At 27.3% G+C, this 21,288-nt stretch overlaps 1 long non-coding RNA gene across 1 annotated transcript in view; it reads right to left on the bottom strand.

Annotated features, from left to right (window-relative positions):
• Positions 1-20,049, bottom strand: part of LOC107453396 (uncharacterized) — a 76,310-nt gene extending 56,261 nt beyond the window's left edge. Inside the window, exon 1 of the long non-coding RNA XR_015435547.1 lies at positions 19,916-20,049. This is a non-coding gene — a long non-coding RNA (uncharacterized LOC107453396). The remainder of the gene's footprint in view (positions 1-19,915) is intronic.
• Positions 20,050-21,288: the final 1,239 nt, after the last annotated feature.

Below are 21,288 nucleotides of genomic sequence, written 5' to 3'. Positions count from 1 at the left end.
ATAATTTTTCGCCAGCGTCAAATAAAATTAAGTGCATGTATGAAAATAGTTTCTATTTTCTAAATTTGAAACTAAAAAGTTGATTAAAGATTAAAAATGATAAATAAAAATTGATAATTTATAAGCAGCGTAAAACTTATCAATTTCTTATCGACACATAACTTTATTTTGTAATAAAAACGAAAGCTACAATTTTAAGTGCTTAACTTAATGAAGGAATGAGAAAGTGAATATCGAAGCTATTTGCTATTTGATCTCATCAGCAAATCAGGAAATGGTGTTTCGATTAATGGAGAACTGACTAATCATTAAATCAGCAACTCACTTATTTAATAAATTAATTGGCAATTAAAGGCAAATCAATGACAATGCAAATAAGTTAAGAAATAAATACAATACGGTTATAACTATATAGTTCTTGTCCCCAGATTAAAAACTTTATTAACTTCAAAAATGTATAAATAGGAAATAACAGTTGACATGCTTCAAGCACTCCAAACCAGGCATCCATCTTCAAGACTAGCAGGGCGAACTCCAAATATGCTCATTCACGTGCTAGCTAGCATTGAAAATGGGCGCTTGTTTCAGAGCACTTGAAACATGTCGATTGTATTGCCCATTTATATCTCTTTAAAGAGAATGAAGTTTTGATCTAGAAATATTTTACCACTTCAATTTCTTTGGATTATTTATTTAGTATCTAGTTATTGGTAAGGCAGTGTAGAATCATGCTCTTAATTTTTAGCTTTTTAATACATGTGTTTGTTTTTCGATAATGGGAAAATAGCTCAATTCGCATTACTAACAATCACCTAAGGCGCCTCTTTAAGGTTTATAAAATATCCCAGGAGCAAAAAAAAAAGAGAAAGATTTTTTTAATAGTGTTTTCTACGAGCGGCCTAGTGATTTATGGAATCATTTAGTACGTTCGAAAAAGCTCTAAATAAAATGCGTTTGTTAGGGTTTTATATATTCGTAATCTGAGATAACAATTGTACAAAAAATAAAGGATTTTAAAATATTTACTCGTGTAAACGGTAGAAAAATTCATGCTAGTTTTCGTAAAACAAAGTACTTACAAAATAAAAGCTATATTCAAATGAACTCTAATGGATTTACAAAGAAAGAAAAGAAATTACTTTAATCTATCATAAAGCAATTTTAGGTTTTTCACCAAATGGAAATACTTCTATGTAGTCATAAATCATTTTAGATGAGGGGGTCTGGTAATTTAGCTAAAAATAAATGCACTCTTTTCCGTAGTAAATGAAATAAGCTGATTTGCTTATTATAAATTGCTCAACATTTTTCTTACATTTATTTGAGTAAATTTGAATATTTTAATATTCAGTAATGTTATCAAATTTGCATGAAACTCCCTCTTCACAAATTAGTAGCGATTTTCAGAAAATGGTTTCTTTTTTTTCCAGTAAATAAAATAAATAACGTATGTTGTTAGAACAATGCAATATTTAAGATGTCATTTTTAAAAACCATTAGACGTGGACGCTGTATATGGAGTTTTAAGTTTTTCTCCCCTTTATTGTATTATTTGAGACTATTTCTTTTTTTTATGTATAAAGCTTAATTCGATAAACACTATTCATAAAGAATGACAAAGTTAAATATAATTTTTATTTTATTTTATCTAACAATAAATGCAGCATTGCAATTCATGTAAAGTTGTTAATTATATAAGGAATAAATGTAAACACAGGCTAAAAGGCAACATTGTTACAATTTGAAAATTTTGCTTAATTTTAAATCACCAGATTTCATTGAAACATTAATTAATGAAAATAAACTTGAATAGTAAAATTTGCCTATTAACTTGTTGGAAGTAAATATATATATATATAGTTTACATAAACTTGAGTATAAAGTTTTAAAGTTTTTTAAACCTTGAACTAAAAGCAAATCAAAATTTTAAATTACTTTCTTATTGTAATTGTTATCAATTGTTATTGTTATTGTCTAAAGAATTCAGTAGCGGATATGAACTTTCAATAGTTTGTTTAACTATTAAAGATCTTTATGAGGTTTAGAAAAAGTTTTATAGCTAATTATTAATTACAAATCTGTATGTAATTGGACATTAATAAAGACCTTTATTAAACCTTATAGTTAGCAGCATAAAAAGCTGTCAATTATCATATATGTACCAATAGCTTAGTACATATTGTTTATTTGTAACTCGACCTGCCCTATTTAAGGCCATACGAGACTAATAGATATTTGCCCTACATAGCTTAGTACATATATGCTATTCCAACTTTTTTTCTTTAGTGATTGAATAAAAGCATGCAAAAATTCTTTACAAATAGTCTCAGTTTTTAAATTTTACTGTAAACTTAATTTTTGTCTTTTTTTAATTCCTAGTTTCGTTGAGGCTCTCAAATAAAACCTTTGACTCTCGATTTCAGAAGGTTTTTCCAGTCTTGTTGTGTAAGGGTAGATTCAATCTCGATATAAACTGCTGTTTCTGCAAGTTTAATGTAAATCTCACAGTGGGTAAACTAGCATAATTAAGTTTAACATTGTTTCAAGACTGCATGGTTTATTTTTGCTAATCATTTATAAACTTTGTTATGATAAAGGTTGTTGCCTACATTAAAATCAACCTTGCACTGCTATATGGGACGTGTCTAAACTAAGCGACTATTTTACAAGGATTATTTTTAGCAGAGAAATCTTTCTATATACTTCCAACAATTGAACATATTTATCAATCACTATTTTAGCATATTTAAAACTATAAATAATTAGTAATTTATGATGACCTTTAATAATGCAACTATTATTTTTGTACATTTATTTTCTTCCTGGAGGTTCTAATAAGTTCTGATTTTCAAGTTTTTCAACGATAATAACCTTGCTTTTAAAATATACGACTTTTCTACAAAGATTATCTTTAGTAGAGAATGTTTTCACCATAAACTTTAGAACACTTTGATAAGGTGTATACTAAAAAAAAGAACAACTCTTTATCAGTTTCTGCTTGGAGGTGACGGTACATTTAATCGCTTTAATACCCCCATTAATGTTCTAAAATCACCGCCTTCACACAGTATCTTCTAAGAAAATAAATAAGTATACCAAGAAATGCTTTCATTTTTGCTATCAAACCTTTTCCTGACCGTCTTGATTTTACAGTATATTCAAAGAATAGAAACTGCTTTTGGTGCTTAGTATAAAAAGATCAAAGTTTCTCGCGAAACCAGCTTAAGTCAATATTTAATAAATAGTAGAATCTCTATATATCTAACAAAAAAATTGAAATCTTGACTTACACCATTTATAAAATCAACTGGCGATCTGTATTTGGCGTAAAGTTAGATAGTAATGTTACAGTGTTTTTAAGAAGAGATTAAGTATTATGTGAGGAAAAAATTGTCGCCAAAATCAAATTTAAAGTCTTCCGACTTATTCCATTTTTACGAATGATTTCATTGATTTTTTTTGTTGATTTTTTTGTAGTCTACATTCCGGACTTCTAAGTCTAAAATCGCCAAGGGCTATCCATTACTGCTGTGAAAGTTGCTATATAACGACCTGATACGGTTAGCACAGTATTGGCTATATTTTATTGCTCGTTCTAGGTTGTTTTTGAGGTATAGAAGGAACGTCTTTTTGTATGTGGCGTTTTCCCAAAAATTGGACATTTATCCGGAAAAAAAAATCAGGCTATAATAAAAAACAGAGTAAATAAAGGTAACAGTTCGTTTTCACGTTTTTCCCCTTGGAAAAATACCTTTTCAATTCTTCTCGGTGTCGAGGCGTTCGTTTATTTATTTATTTTATTTTTCCTGTGTGGGCCGTCTTCTCGTTTTCTGCTTGTTGAGGTAGGTATATTTTTCTAGTTTGAAATTGAAAAGTTACAAATACAAATAAAATATTTTATTCTGGGAGAAAATAAAATAAATGTAATTACATATCACCTGATCAAAAAATAACATTTGAAATTGAAAATGGAATTTCTATTTTTGTTCCTTATATTTTAAAAGAAATGAGCCTATTTTTTTCGGTTTCTTTACTAAAATATTTATTTTCCATTAAAAATAGAAAGGCTATCTCAACCATCGAATTTAAGGTATAAAGTGAAATTTGTAAGAAAAAAATGGCACTTAACTGTTTTTTTTTCTTTAAAATAGTTTTGAACCCTTGCGCAACTGTTTTACAATTTATGAAGTTAGAGAGCTTTTTTTTTTCGATATTTTAATTAGTTTTTAAAATTATTTTTTTGTTACAGTATTTACGGTTGAAAACGGAACTAAAGTATATAGATGCCAAAATGTCATCCGCTTTCTTTAAGATTAAAATTTTTTTTAATTTTTAATATTTGGATTAACAAGTCTAAAAAGTGCATGCTTGTTGTATCTCGAGCTAGCGTCTGTATAATTGTTTGAGTCCGTTCAAGTTACGTGTAGTGCAACATGTTGAAATAGCAAAATCAGCATTCTAAGTGATCCACGCTACTCATGATATGTAAACATATATATGTTCTCTTAAAACTATGTTTTCAAAAAATATGTTAATGAAAAATTCGTTACTATTACGTTTATTGTTTAAATGAATTATTTTAGACTGTAGTCCCCGTATTTCACAGAAATTGTCTACATTGTTTGAAATATTATTTTCTACAAAAAAAAAAAATAAATAAAAATTTAAAATCGATTCAAAGAACAATTCTCTCCTCTCCTACCACTAAAGCAACTAAATTAAACTATTAAACACTACTTACTTTCTAAAATATAGACTCATAAGACTTGAATGAACAGATTCATTTAAATGCTTGAAATGTTTAATGCCTAATGTGTATGTCATTGCTTTCGAACTAGTATGGGTTTATTTACAGCATAAATGGGTTGCATTGATAAAATGTAATAAATTTCGAGAACATAATTTAATGCGAAGTTTTTTTATACGTCAAGCACTATAGTGGATGTTTTTTCTATCGAAATTTGTTGCTTGTGTGAATGTTTAATATGTAAATTTTATAATAAATGCACTTATAAACATAAATTCTTCAGAAATGTCGGAAATGGAAATAATACTCTTCATTCCAATAAATGATTATTTTGTATTAAGACTCAAATAAAATCTGCATGCGTATTTCAATCTTAATATTGAAATTTATTTCTTTTAAATTTTGCAAAATATATATTAAAGCAACCTTCGTATAATTAATAAGGTGATAGTTTGATTTTAAGGTTAGAATACTGAGTTGTGGCTTCAAGTTTTACAAATAATTTACCTTACATTTACAAAACAGAATACTTGTTTACATTGAAATTTTGCTATTGCAATAAAAAAATAATTCCTTCATCAAAAATTGACATAAATTTTACAAATAATTTGCTCTTCACTTATAAAAATTACTTATGTACTTGGTTATTTTAAAGTTTTTTTAATGTTATTACAAAGCTTACATCTAAAATTGATCTAAATATTGCAAATGAACTTTCTTAAACTTATGAAAATATACTTAATTAAATATTTATTTTGAAATTTTATTAGTGTCAGAACGAGCATAAAACAAAAATTATTATAAATATTGCAAGAATTTTTCCTTAAACTTAAAAAAACCTTAATTACTTATTTTGTCATTTCGTTATTCTAATAAAAAAATTTTATGTGTCATAAACTTAACTAAATTTCAAATTATTTACCATAAGGTCATAAAAAATATTTAAGCACTTGTTTATTTTGAAATTTTGTATTGTAATACAACAATTTTTTATTGCTTAATACTTTCAGATGAAAGAAAAGTTTCGAAACTTTTTTCCAATATTACTAGGAAGCAAATTCTTATTATTTTTCTTCTTCTCTTCTTTCAAATATTGTTTCGCTGGGGACACAGACATTGCAGCCTAACACTTCCGAATTCTTAACGATTTTGTGAAACTTTGCGAAAGTAATTTCCAAGGGAAAGTTTCCGCTTTTTCAATCTTCTTTTTATTTCTTTTCAACTAGAAATATTAAACTTTAGAAACAGAGCGAAAAAAGCAAATCTGAAACACAGGTCTTAGCTATTTTCGCTATGCTTCAGCCTCTGGACTAATAGCTTTTTTTTTCGTGTTTTACTCGCGATTCTTGCATTTACTGTTTTCTACGTCGGTTCTAAAATTTTTGCTAGATTACTCCTATGGGTTTGCTTGTATCTGGAGTATTCGTGATACAAGATGTAAAACAAAAATCGCTTGATACTTTTACTTTTTCTGGTAAATATTAAATTTATTCTATATATATTTTTGTGGTTGTTTTTCTCAGAAGAATATGTTCTTCTTAAACTACGCAATCGGCTTGTTGAATCTTTTTCTTCATAAGTTAAAGAAGTGCAAAATAATTATTTCTATTTGCTTATTCCCTAAAAATTTTTTGAATACTGTTAAAATTTTCATTCTAAAATCACTGTAAAATAAGCGGTAACAATTTGTCAATATAATTAACTATAAAGTTTATGGTTTTGAAAAGTTTTTCACATTTGTGGTTTGAAACTTTATTTACAACTAGCATGTTTAGAAAACCGTGAATACAAAACTATACGGTTTTGTAACCATTTAAACTAGCATAGTTTCTAATAAAAAAATGAAACTTAATGGACATCAAAGCTCTGTAGATGCTACGCCATTCATTCTTCAATGATAGTTTCGTATTCTAATAGTCCAGAGTCACCGATTGAAGAGAACTCTGGACGCTCTTCATGCATTGAAGGAATGACAGAAATATTATAATATCATCACTGGAATTTGAACCCCTGTTTAGTCAGTCTTGAAATTGACTGATTAGCCCTCTCAAATTTAGTATGTATACTACTGCATGGAATAAAATGGTTTTATAAGGTTGGTATAGTTGGCCCAAACAGAAATTAGGTAGTTTAACCGTATTAGGAAAAAAAAAACAATTAATAAACGTTTTTCTCCTCACACTTAACTATTTAAATATCATATTTTTGAGATTATTTAACTGTTTTGGTGGAATATGGTAAAATAACAATTAAATAATTTGTAATTTAACCATTTTGGCCAAGAAATTTCTAACAGTGAAGAGATTAAAAAATTAAGGGCTATTGTATTAACAATATAAACATTTGAATGAATCAGTATGTGAATATTATAATGAAATATCCATCATATGAATTGATGCTTGAATGACTTATATAATGAAAAAAAACACAGCTTAAAGGACAATAGAATTAATTACGGACTTCATGAATAAATGATTTATTAAATAAATGACTAATAGAATAGATATTTTAATGGATTGAATGAACAGTTGATTTATTTAATTAAATACCTGATTGAATAATGTTTGTTGCTGAAATTTGAATGTTGTAAAGAATAAATAAATTGGTATGAAATAGATTATATGAGAAATATTGAAATAAATAATAAGGAAGAACATCGAAGTATGAGATAAGTATTTTTCGCTTATACTTCTTTCATTATTTTTCTCTTATTAAAAAATTTAAAGCTCAAATTATATTTAGATCTGCATGGATATTCTATAATATCATCTTAAGTTCAAATACAAATGAGACTGTTGATTTGAGGTATAAAATAAATGAAGTTCTTTTATTAACACACAACGCAGATATTTTTTTTATAATTTCAAGATGAGTAAATTAAATTACTGAATACTTAAATTAATTTTATGTGCTTTCTCAAATGTTTTTGACTTATAATTATTTAAAGATAACAATTTGGATCTATACGTAAACAAAGAATAGATAAAAGAATAGTAAGCAATCTTTTCGATTCTTAAAAATTTTATTAATGTGTCTCTTTTAAAAAAAGCAATTCCAATCTGTCAAACTTTGAAGGTTTGAATTTTTCTGAACAAAGAAAGTTATAAAAAATCTTTATTAGTAATTTGAAACCACGACTTCATTCATTAGAAAATTATATTATTTTGTTAGTTTCTTCTTTTCTTAAACTTCTGCTGTTTGTCAAAGAACATACTAGAACATACTGTACGGAAACATACTATTATCCACGACCTAGATTGCGCAAATTTAACTAAAAATGTTTTATATTAACAATTCATAATGTTATATTGATTTTCAGACACATGAACACATAGTTTTTCTTACAAAAATAAATTAAATACAATTTGTTTTTTTTCAAAACCTTTTTAGTATACAAACATTACGTAAATGAGGTATATGTTTGGTCTGTTTAATTGTTCGCAGTGAAAGAAAACTTACTAAAACAAACAGCGTTTTTAATAAAATATATTAATTATGTTATTATCTGTATGAATTCTAAAAATTTAAAAATGCGTTCAGTCGATTTCTCAAACATTTAAAAAAGATTATTTTCATAACAGAGCTATCGTATAGGCCTCTTAATACTAAATAAAGAACTAAAATGCTGAATTTAGAAATAATATATAGTTCGTATGTTATTTCTGAAATCTCTTAAACTCAAAACGCTTAAGGCATTAAAACCATAATGCTTTATTTATTATTTTACTTATTATTTAAATTGCATTTTCCAACGTATTTTTATAGTTAAAGCAACTGTTGCACTAAATAACTATTCCTTTCTGCTATGAACTTATATATTTTTCATGCATGGGCATGTAGCCTGAAAAAAGTTAAATAAACTATTGCTTTAATGGTCGCTTTTTGTATAAAGTTCTATATAGTATAATATTTAAAAAAAGCTTTAACTTTAAATTTAATGTTAATGTTTCGGTTAAAACGCAAATTAAATTAAATAATTTTTAAAGTTAAATATTTTTCTTAGCCCTTATAACACATAGAAAACGTTTTAGTGAACTAAACTATGAAAAATATTCATGCAATTGTGCAAAAACTCAAAGATATTCAGCAGCATGTATTTAAAAGAGCAATAAATGTGCCTTATACTGTTAACAATATGTTTTTTGAGAACTGCATATGATAATGCGTCTTTTGATTGTAAAGCCTTTATAGGAACGTTTCCTACTAAGACAATTTACAATAATGCTCTTTTTTGTGACTATATGAATAATATTAAAATCAGAATATTGACAATTAATGGCATTCAACAAAATCGAACCAAATTTAACGAAACAATTCTGTCGCAATTCATGAGTCTTCACTTAGCTTCTCAAGTTTCGAATTGCTATTAATGTAACTATCTCAAATCTTCACCGTAAATATTCTTCATCAAACCAAGTTTAAATTTAAATAATAATAATGTATTGGTTTATTATGACACTGCTCCTTTTACAAAAAAATCGTAATAATTTGCATCTTCGTGGCAAATAAGAATGGCATTTATTTTTAAGTGCATTAATTCTTATTAAGAACAAAACACAGACTTAAATACAGACACTCGACAATAATAATGTATTGGTTTATAATATTGTATTGGTTTATATAATCGGATAAAATGCAAGTACAAAAAAGCAAAACGAAAATTTTTCGCAATTCATAAAACTATCTGCAAATAATTGCTAAAGATTTGAAGTGGTTTTTTAAGTAATTAACTCATATATATATATATAGTAAAGATTTTCCTTCAGACCAAATTTGAATAAAAATAATTACCCGTTTTTTTATGATAATGCATCTGTTGTCAATAATTTATAATGTGCTTTCGATTACAATTAATAATAGTGTTTCACTTTTTTTGTCAATTCGCGTTAATTATCATTAAGGATAAAATAATGACCGAACTAATGACAATCAATAAAATTGTACAAATATTCTAAAGAAAAAAAAATGTCACAATTCATGAGTCAACTGAGCGCCTAGCTGCTCAAGGGTCGAAGCACTTTTTTTATGTAACTACCTCATATCTTTATTGTAAAGATTTTCCTTCAAACCAAACTATGACGGCCATTTTTTAAAGCGCCATCTAATAAACCTCCCCCTTCCTGCGAGTACATAAAGTACATAAACTGAAAACTGCATCCGTACATACTTATCTAAATGGGAACCTTTATCACATTTCCTTGGGAGGTATTCCGGAGCCCCCCTTAATCCCTGAGAAAGGCTCCGGAGTTCCATTTTAACAGCTTTCTTTTACAAGCAAGTGCTCTTTTGTTTATTCGATATGTCTTTGGGGTTGTGTTTTTGTTTGTTTTCCAAAACTCGCCCATACTAAGGTTCTTACATTATTTTATGATGCTCTCGAGAATTTCGTTTTTACGCAAGTATAAATAGATTTTTTTCGTGACGGAACACAACATGCAGTAATTTTTTTGAAGATAGGGGCTTTAAATTTACAGCGGGCTTTGTTTTTAAGTCGTATAAAGAGCATTGAATTGAAGGTTGACTTAGTATTAAATAGAATGGAAGTAAAGTTGGAATTGTTCTTTTGCGCAATAGCCATTCGAAGTAAAAATATAAATAAAAATGTATATAAATATTTTTTGAAGAAAATTTTAATTTTGCGTTACGTAAGTTTTTTAAACAAATTTTATATCAAAGTATGTTATTTAAATTAATTGACACTACTGATAAGAACATTATCCCTGTTTTTTTAAAAAAACTAACTTAATTATTTTATGAGGACTAACAAATAAGTTAACGAACGCTTACAATAGTACGTTAAAGACACTAACCCTGAACTGAACATAATGTGATAAACACTGACATTCTTATGTTATGAGCACAAACACAATTATGTTATGAACACCAACACTAATAATTTAAGAACACTGACGTTAATATTTGAAGAATATGAGTACAATTATGTTAAGAGCATTAATACTATTATGTTCAATAATAACATAATTGCATTAAAACTCGAACATAATTACTTGAAATAGGTACGTTAAAATTTTTTTTCAAAGACTCTGTTTTTATATTTTCTTTTGTTATAAAATATTAAGATTGATTTATTGTCATAGATTTCTTGCTATGAATATTAAATGAGGAACATTCGGAACAATCCTTTGAATGTAATGAGGGTTTTTGATTTGTACAATTAAAAGGGCCATCAATTTCTATTTTAATTCCAATTAAAAGTTTTTGAAGTGATTTTAGGAGTATTCCCATAAACTTTTTTATTTAGGTATTTTATTTACTTTGTTTTCATGTTAACCTTTTGATGTAGATGGGACTCCGGTATCCCTTTCACATATTTTTTTCTGGCGCTCTAATTACAAGCGGAAATGTATTTTGATATTTTTCAATTATAAAAAATAGCCTTACATTTAATTAAAAAAAATGTTAGACTATCGGAATTATATTTGTAATAAAATATAAAATCCAAAAGAAAGCTGTTTGGATTTTTTTTTATTCATATTAAAAAAATTATCACTTATTTATTTTGTAAATTGAAGAAATTTCAATGATAAATAACTGTTGCGCTTATATCTAAATAACTGCAAATTTGAAAAAAAAACTATTGTTTGGAAGTGAGCGGTAACCATAAACTATTAAAATGCTAAATATAATATTTTTTTTACGTATTTTCAAATGAATTAGTACAAAATAATGAAAAAATACGAAAATTTTGTGAATAAAATTCTACGTCAATGGGTTAAAATGTTAAATAATTTTCAAAATTATTTATGTGACATTTATTTCTTTTTTTAGCTTTTATCTTTAATGCTTTTACGACATGGCAAAAAATAAAAAATGCATTTCGGAATTGTTACTCAACATTTATTCACAGTTTCAATAAAAATATTTTTGTTAGTGTCCCGCAACAACGTCGTAAGCATATAAGGCAGGGCAAAAATCCCATTTCTATTTTAAAGCATAAACATCCCTGACACTTTAAGAATCTTAACTTTTGATGTGCATAAACTGTCAGGTTCTTTTGACCGAATGCCATTGCTTCACCTTCACAAAGATAAATCTACGGTGAAAAGCCCGGGCAAAGAGAGTCAAAAGCTGACTTCCCAGCCTACGGCTATATTTTTTCGAATAAATATAGTTCGTGAAATTTTTACAACACGTCTTTGAAGAAAAGTCCATGAAAGTCAGCATGTCAACAGCAATTGCTATTTACAAATATTCATGTCCGAGGCTTATCTGCCTAAAATTCTACGCAGTGCCATTTTCTTTATTTCGGAAAAGAAATCCAATATGGCGTTCGTCAACATTTTGTTGGACTTTCTTCGTCGGATGTGTCTCAATAACATAAGACAGCAACTTTTGACGTGTTTCGGGGTAAAAGTATTACGTGACTGCGTCCTTGTCTCATTTTCGTACTTCTAAAAACTTGAAAGCCCTCAACGTAAAATCAAGAGTTTTGACAAGTCCATTTCTGCAAGCGTGAAAACTTGAAAATTGGTCTTTGTCATTTTTCAGGGATAAAAGTGAAGTAAATTTTGAAGCAAAATGAAAAATAGAAAGCTTGTTACATTTTCGGAAACAAATCATCCATGACAGATTATAGACTTCCATTTATTTTACAGTACATTCAAATATGTTATGTTCCGTTCTATGCAAAATGTATTATATAAGAATCTATAACTATATTAACTATAAAGAAAGCATTTTAACTATAAAGAAGGAAAAGAACAAATTTCAAGCTACTTCAATGTTGAATGTAATAATAATGTAAAATTTAAATTATATTAGATTTATACTTTAGAGTTAGAAAATTGATAAACGCAAAACAACAAAATAAAATACATTACTGTATAATTTGTTTAATAATTTAAGTTTTTCAAGTTATTATTACCTAAACTAATAATTCGCAATAATAGTTTTCGTTTAAATAAACAGTATATTGATCATAGTTACTAGTATTTCTCTATATATCCCTTTTTAGGTCATATTTTCCCATCACACTTTGAATAATTTAGAGAAAAAATTAATTAGTGTAGAATAATAACCGAAAATGAATTTGTTTTTGATTGGTAACAATAGACGTTGAAGAGTTGAATGTATCGAGGGATTGCCTGATAATTAAAACTAATCTTATATTGATATAAATTCTTTGTATATCTTATATTGAAGAAGATATTTTATTGCAATGGGAATTTTGAACTTATTTTTCCTTCTTATTTCACACAAAATAAATCTTTAAACTAATTGTTGTTAACCTTTAACTAATGAAATCCTTAACGAATAAAGCTAATTAATGTATAAGCTAATTATTGTATTTAATAATGATAATGTATTTAATAATAAATTTTTTGAAATGCAAAAAAAAAAAAAAAAAAAAAAAAAATTAAATTAAAGAAAATTTTTAAGTTTTAGACATATATTTTATTTTTCGAAAAGGTTAGACAACAGATAAACATATTATTCCATAAAAACGTATGAGTTTTATTTGATATTTGGCATTTTATAATTTATTTTGAAAATTTATCAAGGCAGTAATTTTATATTTCAAAACATTTAATGAAAATTATTATCATCAAATTAATTTATACAAGTTAAAATTTTTCAGCTATTTTTCAGAACCATTGATTACAAGCAAATTATATTTCAATTTAGTGTTTCGACGAGAAAATAGCTTAATTTTTTAAAAGTTTAAATAAAAATATATAAAATAAAATAACTGAGAATTAATATTAATTCTCTCTAATTCTAAAAATTTACATTTTATATTCGATCTTATTTAAATATAATGAATGTGCAAGAATATATTTAGCACTCAGCAGTTTTAAAAAATTCAGTTTTATACATTTTAACGTTTTTCTTCGATTTCATTTGTACCAGAAATATTTTTCGGTATTGATGCCGCATACATAACATTACTCCTCTTATAAAAAATTGAAAAATCAATTTGTTTGAAATTATAATTATTTAATTATTATTATTATTGTTGATTATATGGTAAAAAAATGAAGCAAATATCTCAACAATACCTAATACAATGCATTATGCTTGTTCAAACTTCATCATGTAAGCTTTAGCACTTGAAATAGCTTTCAAAATGCTTAGGTAATATCGAATTTGCTTTTTATGCCCTAATATACTATTCCATGTAGTATATAAAATATTGATAAAATATTAAAACTAAACAAAGTAGAGATTTCAAATTATAAAACTTTTTACATAAAAGTAATAAGAATAGTACTGATATTAACTTTTTAAATTACCTAAAATAATGTTCAGTCGATTTATAGCAACCATAATTAATTAGAGCCAATTTACAGCAGTTAGTAAGAATAACAACTAATGTAAATAACAATGATATAGAATTTTTATGTATTAACCAAAATATTATTCAAACGATTTGCTACAAACAGAATTAAAGACAATTGAAATATTTTTATTTTCCCTAACTTCCATTTTCATTAAGATTTAGAACTATAATAAGTTTATCAAATGTTTATAAATAGATTTTAGGTTATTTTTCATTAAATTATTATTTGTTTAAAATAGAGCATTTAATTTTAAGACTATTACAGATTTAAAAAATATTTTAGACTACTTTTCATTAGACTATTTAGATTTAAAATAGAGCATTTAATTTTAAGACTATTACCGATTTAAAATAGATTTAAGACTATTTTTCAGTTTTCGTGACATTTTTTGGCAAGTAAATGAGATATTTAAAATATTTTTTGTGATAAAAAATATTAGAAACAGAGTATATTTATTTTCTCAATGATTATGTAAATAAAAATCACTGGACAGTCACACTAAATTTATTTTATTTCATTCTGATTGATTTCAATGTACTAAACAGAAAATGCGCTTAGAATTTTAAGTAAGCAATAACTTAATTAATTCATAAATATTGACATTATCATTAAAAGCAAAAAATCTCTTTTACTTAACCCGATAACCACAGAAAAAGCAAACCGGTTGCTCCTGTCTTTAGTTTTCCACCATTAAGTTTCTCTACCAATTGATTCTTTCTCCGAGGAATCTTCTGCTCCAGTAAATCTGTTTCCCACCATATCGAAGAGTAAGGAGGAAAAATTCTTTTACAGTTTTGATATGCGTTCGCCATTTTTTCCTTTTCTACTTTCAGAGCATTATTGTAATAAATTTTCCACATTGAAAAAGTTGTGCAAATTAAATTTCACAGAAACATGGATGTTAATATCTTTCATATTTATTATAAATAAATTACGGTTTTTAGATATTATTCGTGGTATTGAAATAATTGAAAATATTACTTATTTTTGCTTTTATTGAAAAAATGTAGCAGGTGTTTTTTTAAATTTTCATTTGAATTTCCTTATTTCTTCTTATTTAATAAAAATCATTGATAACTAGCGTTTGAAAGCCACGTCTCTATTTTCCCCAAAAATATATATTTTTTTTTGTAAATAGAGAAGTTTTTTTCCTTTTTATAAAATTTTAAATGAAAATAATTTAAATATTTTTTTATTCATTTATTTAGTTTTATTTAATTGTTTAAAGACACATACTGATTAGTATAGAAGAAAATAAGATTAATATTTTTGAAGGTATAGAATAATGATTACAAACATTGTTTTTTTTTAGAAAAATTACACTGTTTTTATTCTTCTTTTTTTTAAGTTTGAAAATATTGACGGTAACTTTGAAAAAAAAAAAGATAATGGTTAAATTTGTACAATTCAAATCTAGTATATACATTTTTTATATTCCTAAATCACAAAATCACAGATTAATTCCTTCAAAAGTTAATAATTTTAACTGAAAGAGTATAAAATGCCTCTTCTGAAAATAACACTTATTACTGTGGAGTAAAAAGTGGAACTCGGCTAAGACCTCAAGTCAAAATTTCGAGGTCTTTAATAGATTTTGAAGTTATGCGTAGTTGACTTGGACGCATCAAATTCATTTTGTACAAATGTCCTGATAAAGTTGCGCTATAAAAGCTAAATGAGAGTTCTTAACAAACATGTAGTTGAAAAAAATATATTTCCGGAAAAATTAATAAAAATTGATTGAAATGAAATAAATGTAAAAAGTAGCAAAATTTTATTCTTTTTATTTTTGGTAAAATCTAAAATCTGTGATAGAACTTTCTGCCAACATAATATATATCCTTCCTTCTTTAATGCTGGAGAAGTAGAGCTTTAGGTTTTTCTTTTTGGATTGACTTTTGGGGGAGATTTTATCAAATGGCTTTTCCTCATATCTTTATATCTACCTTATATGAATATCTATGCACCGAATATACAATTCGAAAAGTTTTTCAAGCAAATGCATTCGATCGAGTACTCTAATGAGGGTACTTTTATGCAGAGATTATGGAGAGGAGAGTACTTTTGAGGACGGGAGGCTCATACGGATAAATTTATCTCTATTATCTGGAGAAAAGGAAAAAAAAATTCCAAAATACCGAAAGGGGGAAAAATTTAAGAGAGCTACTCTTTTTTGGAACTGTCGCCGTATACTTGAGTTAAATTATCGCACTTCTTTTCCCCAAAAATGGCTACTTCTTCTTTTTCTTTTTGAAAACCATTACGTATGCGCATAAAAAAAGGGAAAAAAGGAGAAAGAACAGCGCTAGGAAAGAATATCCCACACCAAGATTAAAGCAAAGACGCGAGAAGAAGTAAAGGGAAAAAATATAAAAAAAAAATTCCGAAATGAAAGTAGAAAAATCCGCTGACTGGTTGGGATCTTCTCTCCGTCAATCCCGTAAAGCATCTTATTACTATGCAGAAAATCCACCCCTGCACATTCAAAAAAATCCCTAAGGCAGGGAAGGGAAAAAAAAGGGGCGGATCGAAATCCCCAACCCTTCCGCCACTGCAGCCAATGCAAGGCAGTGAAGTCTCCCACCAGGATTGAAGTGTGGTAAAAATTACGCGCAACGCAGATTACGCCAGAGTTGAGTAAGAGAGGGAAGGGTTCTACCAAACGACTTTCATTTTACCCAATCAGGAGCTTCCGATCTTCACAACCCCTTTCTCTACAATCCCCCTTTACGATCGGCATAAAATATGGAAGGGTTGAGCGTCGATCATTAACTCTACCTCCCTATCATTTGAAGGTGCTTTAAATTTTTCCAGGGGGGAAGGCAATATGATAAGAAGAAAGAGGCATTTAAGCCATTAAAGTAAAAGTTTTAGGTTCGCTACCCTAACCAGTAGTGATAAAGGGTTTCACTCCAGGGAATTTACTTTAAGGTATAAAAAACTTGTTTTTTTTTCTATTTGGTGGACTGATGATGAATGGGTTTTCACATCAGGATTTTGGTCTTTCATGCAAACTAGAGCGTAAAGAGCCACCCATTAAGCTAGTGGAAAAATTAGGCATTCCAGTTTTATGAGCAAAAAGTATTTTTCTAAAAAACATTAGATTGAAGTGTGAACATGGTATTAAAAGAATGTGATGGAAATTAGTTCATTCTTTTCGAACTATGTAATTTATTGATTAAAGTAGGTTATTACCTCAATCAATGCTCTGGATAATATTATATTGACGTGTAAGCAAGATGACAAAGAGAATGCGATATAATTAAGAGTATTTATTTCTAACAGCGTAATGTATTTATTAAATTAGCTTATTATATTAATCAATATTTTTTATATGAACTGAACTTAATTTGCTTAACGATTTTTTTTTTCAATTTATAAGGAAAATATGATAGTTTTCCCGAAAAAATGTATTAGAAAATATGCCCCCTACTTAAAAAAGTATTTAATTTGCATATGAAAATTGCAATTTAGGATGGATTTAGTTTTTGATTTGTTTAAAAAGAATTAAAAAGAATTAATTTTTTTAATTAAGAAAATTAACTTTTTAATATAAAAAACAAAGAGTATTTCTATAAACCAACGTTGCTGTTAACTACTTCTACATGAAATTTAAATTTTAAATAAAATATATAGGTATATGACATAGCATCAGTTCTTTATATAAATAGCAAAAACTATCTTCCCTTTGCATAAGTAAAGTTAGGTACGAAAATAAAACATTGTTGTTCAAATTGCTAATCCCGTGCTTAATTGTATAAAAACAATCTACTCACGGTATCAAAATTGCGCCAAAATTGAAGTTTTTGAAAACGATCAATTACGATCAAACGATCTCTCAGATAATATCTCATCTGATGCAATATTCCTTCCCTTATCAATTGCAATTATTTTATAACTTCTTCAAAATCACTGTAGAAGGAATTAGTAATACCTCTTAGGTGAAAATATAACAAAAACAACGAAAATTTAGTTTTTTGATCCGAACTATGTACAAAATGCCGAATTCTACTTAGTCTCATAATTAAATAATCCAAATTATTATTTTGTTTTATTCAATTTTCTCTTTAAAAGGGCTTTCTTCATGATTATAGCGAGTATCCTTGGTACCAAATGTCATATTTAAAAGTCTGTAAATGAAATCGACAGCGATAAAATTTTAAAATATAGTAATTTTTCTCCTAAAATAATTAAAATAAAAAATTTAAATTTTCAATAATTTCAAAGCAATGCTACAATTTAAAATTCACCAAATTATAAAATAAATATCTGACAAAAATAAATCACATGGATAAAATAAATCAAAATAATTGGATTAAAATATTTAAAGACAAAAGGAAAACCGAACAATCATCATAAGCTGTAAGACAACAATATAAAACAAAAAGAAAGTCTACTACTACAACTATAGCTCATGTAGAAAACTTTACTTTATCAAAGTACTTTTATTGCTGCGAATTGTTTTGCCTAATATTTATAGAGTAGCGAATATAGGGAAACGGAAAACACGTATATATTCTGAGTCTCTTTCAAAAACAATTAAAAGAACATGATCTGAATCAAAAGAAACATTAATAATATTTGCTTCCGTGGAATATAATTTTTTTATTATATATTATAAGAATTTATATATAATATTTTCTGTAACGACGAAGTAACAAGTGACTAAAACTTTTTATTTTGCGAACGAAAAGAAAAAAAAAAACTTATTTAGAACATGTTTCCATGGTAACCAAAACTTTTAGTTTGAGAATCCAAGAGCAAAATGTGTTTTATACAAACAAAAAAATGTATCATTCGTAAATACAGGATCCATTTTTGTTCATAGAAACAAATCCATGCTATTATTTATTTGTTTTAACTTTTTGATGCATTGAAAATATGTCTGGAGATTATGTAAATGTTCTCAGAGCTGTAAGAAAAATGTAGATTTTACTTTAAATTTGGAATTGTAACCAAATATTCGTGTAACAGAAATATTAGCAAAAAAATCTCCTAAAAATTTATTTCTTATACCTAAAAATAACGTTATTTACGTTTTTAGGTTATGGGCGAATAACAAAATTAGCAAATTTGGTCTGAATTGCTCACCTAAATTAATTAAATTTCTATTTATTAGTTTTTTTAAATAATAAATCCTTAGAACGATAATTAATATATTTGAAAAATTAATTATGTTATGATTTAAAAAGATTTTTTTTAATTCCATGATTCCAGAATTTCTATTCTAGAATTTCTTTCCGTATTACTTTTTCTGTTTAAATCTGATAACTTGTTTCAATTCAAATTAAAATATGTGTTGAATTAATGTAGAGAAACTTCAAGAAAAAAAATTGTAGATATTTATATGCTGTAGAAAAACTGTCAGTTTAAATCAGAATTATTATATAGAAGATAATAGGAAGATAATAATTTTTATCCTGTAACATCCTTTTTCTTGAAACTGATAACTTATTTGAACTTATTTTATAACTTAGTTTATCCTTAATGCAGTACGAAAGTAGAGGAAACTAAAAAAAACTTACAGCAAATTGAGAAAAAAAATCTAATTAGATACTCTGATAAGGGAAAAAATATGAAATGTTTTTATCTAGGTGCACCTGAACTTTAAATTATCAGTTTTTTTCGAATGAAACAAATTAAAATCCTCAACTATTTACTATAAACTCAGATTTACAAATCTATATTAGGAATGGAGAATTTAAAACTTTCTAATGTATTAAAGTAAAAAATGTTAAAAATGCTGAAAATAGTGAAAACTAATCCTACAGTTTGGGTTTAAGGATGAAAGATGAGAAAACGGGATTCATTTCTTATTCAGATTAAACAGCAAGGATGGAAGGTCAAAAAGGTGATGGTCTCTTACCTTCTTTTAGGAAAATGCAAGATGGCGGTTGCCAATAAAGACAAAGAATTCCGGAAAAAAGAGGAAAAAGGAAAAGTAGATTCAAGATTATGGTGATGAAGCGAACCATGCGTGGTATATGCAAAAAAGAAATACCCTCGAAATGAAAAGGGAGAAAGAAGAAAGAATAAAAAGGAGGGAGAGAGAGATTGAAAGAAAAGGCCATGGGTGGAATGCCCGGGTAGCCATCGGCCATTACTACTTTCCTCCGTCGCGTGGTCAAATTTACATGGCGGGCATAAAATAAAAAAGGAAAATATTCCCAATCGATATAATCGATTTTTTGTGCCTTATTTTTCTCTCTTTCTCCATTTTCTTCTTTTCCACCTTGGCAACAGGGCCAGCTGAGAAAGCTCTCAGCTCACCCCCCTCTTCGAAAATAGAGCGGGGGTGGAAAATTCGACTGCCCAGCAAAGGGGGGTTCTTGGTGTTGGTCACGTGATGTTAGACGACTGATGACCTGGGAGGAGGAGGGATGAAGGAGGAAAAAAACTGGGGGTGGTAGGAAGGATCGGGATCTATAAGGGACAGTTTCTCTGCATCTTCTCTATGTATCCACCACTTTTTTTTTTTTTTTTTTACTTTATCTTTGAGGCCTCGCTCTTTTGCCACGAATGAAATGATGAAAGGTAAAAAATAAGAAGAAAAAAATGCCTCAATCACGGATCCTTAATAAACCCGGGAGTTTCTCTTTTTTTGATTGATGGACTTTATTTGGATGAGTAAAATGGACGCCCTGTTCGTGACAGTTCGTAATCTTGCTGATATCTTCTTCTAGTTTGTGTGCAGCTATGGAAGGGATGAAAAAAAAATTGTCGATGAGTAGCTGAATCATTCATTTCAGAAAATGAAATTCTACTTTCGTTCACAAATGAATGACGGACTTTTGAAGATTTTTTGCTCTGCGGAGCTGGCGATAAGAGCAAAATGAGAAATGGAGCTCATCAACTTGGAGCTGTAAATTCGTAAATTCTTAAGTCGCATCGTCAAAAATATTCCTTTTTTTGTTTTCATTTATAGTACTTTTAGAATTTAAATCCGAAACAAATTGTGTTTTTGTCAGAAAATGAACGATCATTCTATGTAATTGCGTTTTAAAAAGATAGTCAATTTTAAATGAAGCTTTTCAAATCTCTGTAAAATTCACAAATCTTAAGGATTTCCTTCCTTTTATTCTTTACATAATGCTAAAGATATTTATGTCAGATCTATTTGCTAATTGAACTTCTCAGCTCTTTGAAAAAATTGACCATTATTTTACATTGAAGTGAACTAAGAGGTAATCCCAACCATATGAATTTTACTCCCGCCCACTGTGGGCCAGAAGACCATGA

The sequence above is a fragment of the Parasteatoda tepidariorum genome, chromosome 1 (assembly GCF_982258835.1).
Source record: "Parasteatoda tepidariorum strain Cologne lab strain chromosome 1, Ptep-v5.0, whole genome shotgun sequence".
NCBI lineage: Eukaryota > Metazoa > Arthropoda > Arachnida > Araneae > Theridiidae > Parasteatoda > Parasteatoda tepidariorum.
The sequence above is the reverse complement of the archived record's forward strand: the minus strand, read 5'-3'. Positions and strand labels throughout refer to the sequence as shown.